This window comes from Ambystoma mexicanum, chromosome 7q (genome assembly GCF_040938575.1).
Source record: "Ambystoma mexicanum isolate Mex_15411 chromosome 7q, UKY_AmexF1_1, whole genome shotgun sequence".
Taxonomy (NCBI): domain Eukaryota; kingdom Metazoa; phylum Chordata; class Amphibia; order Caudata; family Ambystomatidae; genus Ambystoma; species Ambystoma mexicanum.
Window position 1 is genome coordinate 646,757,664 of NC_090941.1, and position 7,921 is coordinate 646,765,584.

General features: G+C 43.2%; 1 non-coding gene across 1 annotated transcript; it reads left to right on the plus strand.

Annotated features, from left to right (window-relative positions):
* Nucleotides 1–5,899: 5,899 nt before the first annotated feature.
* Nucleotides 5,900–5,973, plus strand: TRNAN-GUU (transfer RNA asparagine (anticodon GUU)). Its single transcript has one exon. It is a non-coding gene; the product is annotated as a tRNA-Asn (tRNA).
* Nucleotides 5,974–7,921: the final 1,948 nt, after the last annotated feature.

Below are 7,921 nucleotides of genomic sequence, written 5' to 3' on the forward strand. Positions count from 1 at the left end.
CCTCACGTTTTAACATCGTCTCTTTCCTGCGTCCATTACATATATTTTCACAACTGCTCGCACTGGCGTGCTATCTTCGATAGCCATTTTTGTTCATTTGCGAGTCTGTTCAGGCTCTTATGTCATTTCCACTGGCCTTCCATTAAGGCTCTTTGGGTCTCTTCATGGACCGTCTGTAGGTACTCTTCATTTTTTTTTTTTTTTTTTTATTGTATTTGGTTAAAAACCTTTACAAAGAAATTTTTTCATACAAAACAGAATTCTCACCAGTTCATTTTCCCATTTTGACCATAAATCACATACATTATATATGCTACCTAAGCAAAAAGAATTTGTGCATAGCTAAACAACATTCCTACATGCATCACATACCATATAAGTATTTACAGCTCATCTTATATCATTTATATCCTTTAGCTCAGATTCAATAATTATTAAAACAGATAGCAATCTTAAAATGAATTTAGTACTATCACCAAGCATGCATCGCTGCCATAGTACTTCACGCGATAGGTTTGAGTTAGAGATCATGTAGTTCCCAAACTTCGATAGTCTCAAAACTTCAAAATGTTCACAGTAGATAACTAGATGTTTAAGAGACTCGAGAGAAAACATATCCTTACAGAAACGGCAAAAACCATTGTTAGATTCTTTATCAGAGGTGCCCCATTTGCACAATCGTTCATTAGTGTGGAATACATTCAGTTTGAACCGTAAATAAATATTACGACCCATAGCAGAAGGGAACTGTGAAATATAGCCAGCTCTATCTCCCAATTTTCTTCTGAATTGGGCAAACTCGTAGTACAAACGGTAGGACCCAATTCTATCAGCCTGACAGCTCCAGTAATAGCGATACAACTTTTGTTTACAACTAGGTAAACCTAGTATTAAGTCATCTTTCAGGATGCCCAAGAGAGCCATTAGATCGTTCATTTTTTCCGCATATCGGGTCAGAGATTTCATACAACCCATATGAAGAAATTCATTAAGGTCTTCATACAGTGAATTACCAGGGGGATCCAGGATTTTTGTATAGTTATTCAGGAGTCTCCAGTTCCGTTTGGCAGATATAGGGAGGATACCTAGTTCATGACGAACAATATCATTTGGGACTGATGCCGGAAGCCCCAAAACGCTTTTCCAGATCCCACCTTGAAGTGTGTCTAGGATGTCGTCTATCTCATATATACACATGTCTAATATATAAAGTAGCGATGGTTCGACTTTAAGGAGGTAGAATTGGATGACAGGTAAAAGAGAAAGGCCACAGTATTTACCCATGATTATTTTCATCTGTGAAATTAGAGGTTTAGATTTCTCACATATTTTCTTTTTCCACCAGATTTTTGAGTAGGCATTCGATAAAGGATACCCTAGATATTTAATTTCATGTGTAATGGTGACCCGAGTATTTTCCATGAGCCAAGTGTATGGGCAACTCTTTTTATAACCATCCCTAAAGATGATAATTCGGGATTTGTGGTGATTGATTCTCAAGTTATGAGTATTTGCATAACAGATGAAAGCATTTAGTTTATGCTGGAGACCAAATGGTGTTCTATCTAAAATAAGAATGTCATCAGCAAAACCAATATAGTTCAGTCTTGTGCTACCAATTAGGATTGGATAGATGACTTCTTTTGTCCAACATTCCTCTATATCACAAGTATACAGATTAAACAGTACGGCAGCCAGAGTACAACCTTGTTTCAATCCAATTTTCGATGGAATTTTGTCAGTTAACATACCTTCTTTATTAAGGCGCACTCTGTAGGTTGTGTCTGTATGGAGAAGCCGTATTAATGCAATCAGATCAGGTAGGTACTCTTCATTTCATCTCAGCGGCTGGCACGGCTGTCTGATAGGGCACCTTGCTGCCCAGGGTTGTCTGGTTATGGGCGCTTCAACATGTATGGATCTTCTGATGTATACTGGGCAGAGTCCCAGTGCAGCTCTTTGTTGGTTCATTTGCTCCTCATATGTCAAATACCTTGGCGAGTAAGCTCCTGGTACCTCGGAATGAGGGGGGTGGCATGCAGGCCATGTCTGGGACCTCCTCTACACAGTGATAAATCTAAAAGGATTGAATTATTTCCTAGTGTACAGACATTTCAAGATGGAAGGGATTCATCTCTTAAGAGATGTCCTCCAGAGGGGAGATTGGTTGGCAAGGATAGATCTCAGAGATGCATACTTAACGATTCCGATTCAAAGGGATCAGAGGAGGCTGTTACAGTTTATATGGAAAGGACAGAAATGGGAGTTCAAATGTCTTCCGTTTGATCTGGCGTCCGCTCCATGATGCTTCAACAAGCTGTTGAAGCCTTTAGTAAGATACCTGAGAGAGAAAGGGATCAGGATGATTATTTATCTGGACGATATCTGCCTGATGTGTCAGGACAGGGAGATTCTAGTAGAGCAGGTTCGGATAACTACAGTTTTGTTGCAGCAACTGGGGTTTTTGATAAACTGGGAAAAGTCGGAATTAGAACCAGTGAAGGAAATGGAATTCCTAGGCTTCAGTTTAGAGACAACTCAGGGTTCTCTCAAACTCCCATTAGAGAAGGTGAATTCAATAAAGAAGGAGATAAAGTGTATGATGGTAAAGCAAGAGATTTCATTGAGAGAAATAGCGAAATTGGTAGGTCGTCTGTCATCATCAATTCAGGCGATATTTCCAGGACCTCTGCACTACAGAGCATTGCAGAGGCTGAAGATAGATCATCTCAGGAGAGGTCTATCTTACGAACAGAAGGTGGTTATATCGCAGGAGGCGAAGTTGGAACTGGAATGGTGGTGCTACCACATGAAGGCATGGAATGGAAGGGTGATATTTGGCTCATCCCCGGACCTGGTGATAGAGTCGGATGTCAGTCGATGGGGATGGGGAGCCAGATGTGGAGACCAATCGACAGGGGGGAGATGGTCAATCGAGGAGCTGGGTCTGCATATCAAATGCCTGGAGCTTCTGGCGGGATCCCTCGCAGTCCGGTGTTGGACTCAGGAAGGAGTAAATGGTGCCATTCTTTTAAAGATGGACAATGTTTCGGCAGTCAGATATAGAATTCGACTGGGCGGAACGAGATCGAAGATGCTGACAGAGATGGCCAAAGAGTTTTGGCAGGTATGCCTCCATAAGGGAGTCAGTGTAAGAGCAGAACACCTGCCAGGAGATCTCAATCTGGTAGCAGATTGGAATTCGAGATACTTGAGGGACTCCAGCGATTGGCAACTGGACAACTCAGTATTTCAGGAGATAAGGCATCGTAGAGGTCCGTGTCAGACAGATCAATTCGCGTCGGGATTGAACAGGAAGATCTCCAGGTTTTACAGCTGGAGACCGGATCCGGAAGCGACAACGACAGATGCATTTCTCCAGGTTTGGGGACCAGCAAGAGAATATGCTTTCCCTCCATTCGCCATGATAGCGCGTACAGTGGTGCAAGTCAGGCGACAAGAAGCTACAGTGGTTCTAGTGACACCAGACTGGAGAGGTCAGGCTTGGTTTCTGGACCTTCTGGAGTTGTCTTACAAGGCTCCAATTCTGTTGCCACGCAGAGAGGACATATTGTTAAATCCATCAGGAGAAACTCACCCATTGGTACGGTCAGGGAATTTGAACCTGATAGCATGGGCGATTTCAGGAAAAATGAGCCTAAGCCAGGACTTTCGGGGACGGCTCAGGAGTTTATTAGGGAGTCATGGGCCCCAGCTACCGGGAAGGCCTATAAAGTGGCATGGAGTAAGTGGAGAGATTGGTGTATGGAGAGAAAGGTTGATCCCGTACAAACAGATGTAGTTCACATAGTGAATTTTTTAGCCGCATAGGCGGCTCAGGCAAAGGCTTACAGGACCATTAACAATTATAGGTCGGCGATATCGGCAGGTCATGTGTACATTTAGGGTAGGCCGGTAGGTGAGCACCCTCTGGTATGTAGGCTTCTGAAAGGGATAAGATGCTTGAGACCACCCACACCTAGATATTCCCATTTGGGGGATGTGAGTGTGGTATTAAAGATGTTTGAGACTTGGTCAGACACTGAGTATTTGTCTAGGAAAGCGCTGTGAGCTAAATTAACTACTTTGTTAGGTTTGATTTCATGCAAGAGAGTGTCTGATGTGAAGGCTTTAGAGGTAAATAGGAAATCCTTTTCACCTTCAGGAGTAGTACTCTATATAGAGAAGAGAACAAAGACAAACAGTAAATCGGTTGAGTATATGGCTTTTTCGGGGAAACCTAAATTGTGTCCGGTTAGATGCTTGAAAGTGTATGAAGACAGGGCGAATATGGTGAGACCTAATGAGGAATATCAATTGCTCATAGCTATAAGAAAGTCTTTTAAAGCAGTAGCATCAGCCACCTTGCCTAGATGGGTAAGGTGGTGCATGGCAGAGGCAGGCATAGATGTAGGTCAGTTTGGAGCACATTCCACAAGGGGTGCTATGGCGTTGTCGGCCTTTATGGCAGGAGCCCGCCTAGAAGATATTATGAAGGCGGCAGACTGGTCTAATGAGGAAACATTTAAGAATTTTTATTTTAGACCAGTAGAACAAGTAGCGTCGTTGGTGCTAAGTATAGAATACAGATTTTCCATACATTTGTTACAGAAAGTCATGATTCTATTAAAGACTCGGCGGCGAAAGATTATTCCACCCAATTTCAATCGCTACAATAAAAATATGTAAATATAGTATTTGGAAAATAATGTGATGTTGTATTTGATATGGTAATGTTATTGTTATGCGATTGCCCACCCGTTCATGATGAGATTGCTGATGGTTTATACATGTTTCAACAGGGGCAGAGCAGAAGACAGCGCCTTGAGAGGGGAACAAGGTGAAGTTAAAGTCGTCTACCGGTTGTGGCGCAAGTTTGGATGTTCGTTCAGCAAAAGAAAGAGGAAGGACTATGATGACAGCTAGTATTATGTAGGATGTGAGAGTTGTGATTGGATTGTGAAATCACGTGATGTTAACAATTTATGAAAAACGGACTACAAATTCAATGTTTTGTTGGGAATTGTAGTTTTTGTTATTGTTTTTCATAATTGTTTTGTTGGCATTTTTGCTGCTCAAGTAGTAAAGGGAAGTTGAGAGCATAATCTTTCGCCTCCGAGTCTTTAATAGAATCATGTCTTTCTGTAACGAATGTATGGAAAATCTGTATTATTGTTGCTCAGTTATATTGCCTGATTGGTTTATTATGTAATTTGTGCACGTTTCTTGTCACAGCTCTGAAACGCAGTGTTGTTTTAATCATGCGTTCACGCTTTGTAAAAGTCTGTCACTTGGCCGCTATGGGTACACGCCTAGCCCTGCCCCCATCACACACCCCATCAGAAATAATTCCAGACTCATTTCTTACCATTTTCAGCACTTAAGAGTCCCTTCGAGGGGCTCTGTTACATGTAATATATTTACAATCTTCGCCTAGGCTTGTTCTTTCTATTTCAGTTGTTTTCTCATTGTACTTCATCTTTGCGCTGTCACTTTACAAGCTTTTCCGCGTTTTTTTTTTAATCTCAATATTTTACGTCCCAAATTCCACTGCTTTCTCGCCTGAAGTATGTTGCCATGCACTAACAGCGCGGTTCCTATTGCGCATGCGTTCAATATTCTTTCACGTTAGCAAAAATAGTCACATAAATATCAGTTAACTGCCGATAACTCAGTGTTTTAAGGTGTGTGGAACAGAGAACCATCCTCACACCATCGAAGCAGGTGCCATGTTCTGTTATGCAGAGAAGGAGGATTTCTAACAGTCACGTTTGATGTGTCACGTGTTCCCTGTTACGTTAGTAGGACAATCTTTTCGCATGCGCAAATAAGAGAAATAAGGACGTTCTGGCAAACGTCCTTTTTTTTTATAGCATGTTTAAGCACTTGTGCTCTATCCGTCTCTGTGGCGCAATCGGTTAGCGCGTTCGGCTGTTAACCGAAAGGTTGGTGGTTCAAGCCCACCCAGGGACGTGGTAGACTTTTGATTTCATGTGCAGCTTTTTTGTGCATTAATCTCACTTATTCAATGCGAAGTAGCTACATCTATTGTGCAGCTTTCTAAAACGAACCTTTTTTTAAAAAAAAAAATGTAACTACTGTACACCATGCACTATGTAAAGACACTAATTTAATCAAATGGAATACTGAAAGAAAGCAGAACTGCATTATGTACATTTTAAATTGTTTTACATTTTTGCTTTTTGTTACAATATGGAATGTATCGTATTTCATTCAACATTTTCAATACTAAGAAAAGCCAACAGTTTTGGCTTTAGCGTAGGCCTGGGACAGGCGTTTTCCAGGCACTGCTATAATCGCACTACCAAGATATTAGACGGCAATAGTTACAAACGGTGTTAGTACTTGGAAATATCATAGAAAGGCGTGGCAAAATGCCCATATAAGAGCCCAAACTGATGCTTTTGTCAATGTTTGTTTTTAACAGGAATTCTCTGCAAGGAACAGATGCAACAGCACACATAATGCTTATATTCTCTGCCAAACCCTTGGAAAGCAGATTGGCACTCAGCAGGGGTATTGCTAGGTCTGGAAAAGATCTGGGTCTGCGCTAATGTCGGAACTGTTGGGATTCGGGGCTACCTAGCCTTATGTTTGTAGCCCCTGAGTTTCTATCCAGCACTACAACCAAAAGACCCAGAGCTATAGCCCCCCCCACCCCCCAGACCACCCTAGCAACGCTTCTGGCACTCAGCAATGAGGTACTTCCAAACTGCACCCATCCACACCACAGGTTTCGCATCTGCCACTCTTCCAGTCTCACTAAATAACCCAATCCCACTTTTTCCTTACAGAGCCACGCGCAGCGAGGACCCCAGTATGGCAGAAGAGCACTGTGCAAGACCACCTACATTACATCACATAAATCCAGTGACTGAAGTCAGTTTGTTAGGACATTTTAATACACAAGGAAATAGGTTACAGCTGGAAAAAAGCGACCTTTCAGAAGACTGCTTAGAAATATCAATGGCAATCCTTAAAATCACAAATCTATCTCGGAGAGTTCCCAGGGGCTAGGTGTTGGTTTGGACAGGTATTGTGTGTGAAGGGCAATTAGGAATAGCACAGACAATCACAGTCAATGGGTGGATACAAATACAAACAACACCCACAAGCTGTGCCCCCTCGTCACATCTGATCTCTTTCCTAGCTGCACTTCCCTTGGCAATAGGTCCGGCTCATAGGTAGTTCAAGGGCATCATTCTCCCGGGAGTCCAAAGTGAAGGGCAGACGAAGAACAGAGCAATTCCTGTTCAGACCGGAAGGCCCCATGGCCCGAACCCCTGCTTAGACAAAAGGTAAGCACACGCTAACATGTATTTTCTCCCTCCGTCTCTACAGGCCATTCCCACCATCACCAGGCAATGCCAACATCATGCCCCCCCTCTAAGGCATGGACTCTGCAATGCAGCAACCTAACCAAATCAGCCTCAAGCCCATCAGCACCCCCTCACCATCCATAACACAGAAGTTGATGCTCGCCAATGTCCGCTCAGCTATCACCCATGCAGCAGACAACCTCATCAATGCACATTACCTTGATGCCATCTTCATCACCGAGACCTAGCTGACACCCACCTCTACCCACATCCTAGATGTCCTTGTCCCTGATGGCTACAGCATCCAACACAGAGACTGACCGAACAAGACAGACGGTGGCCTCGCAGTCATCCACAAGACCTTGTGGCCCTGCACCTCTCCTGCCACTTCCCGCTCTCCCGATGGACACAGTCACCTTTCATCTCTCTACAGACCATCCAAACTCAACACTGCCCTCATCGAAGACTTCACCAACCTGGTCACTACCATGTCTCTCACTCATGTCCACATCTTCCTAGGTGACATCAACCTCCCAGGCAACAAGGTCACCAAACCGATGAAGGACGCTCTCCTCTGCCGA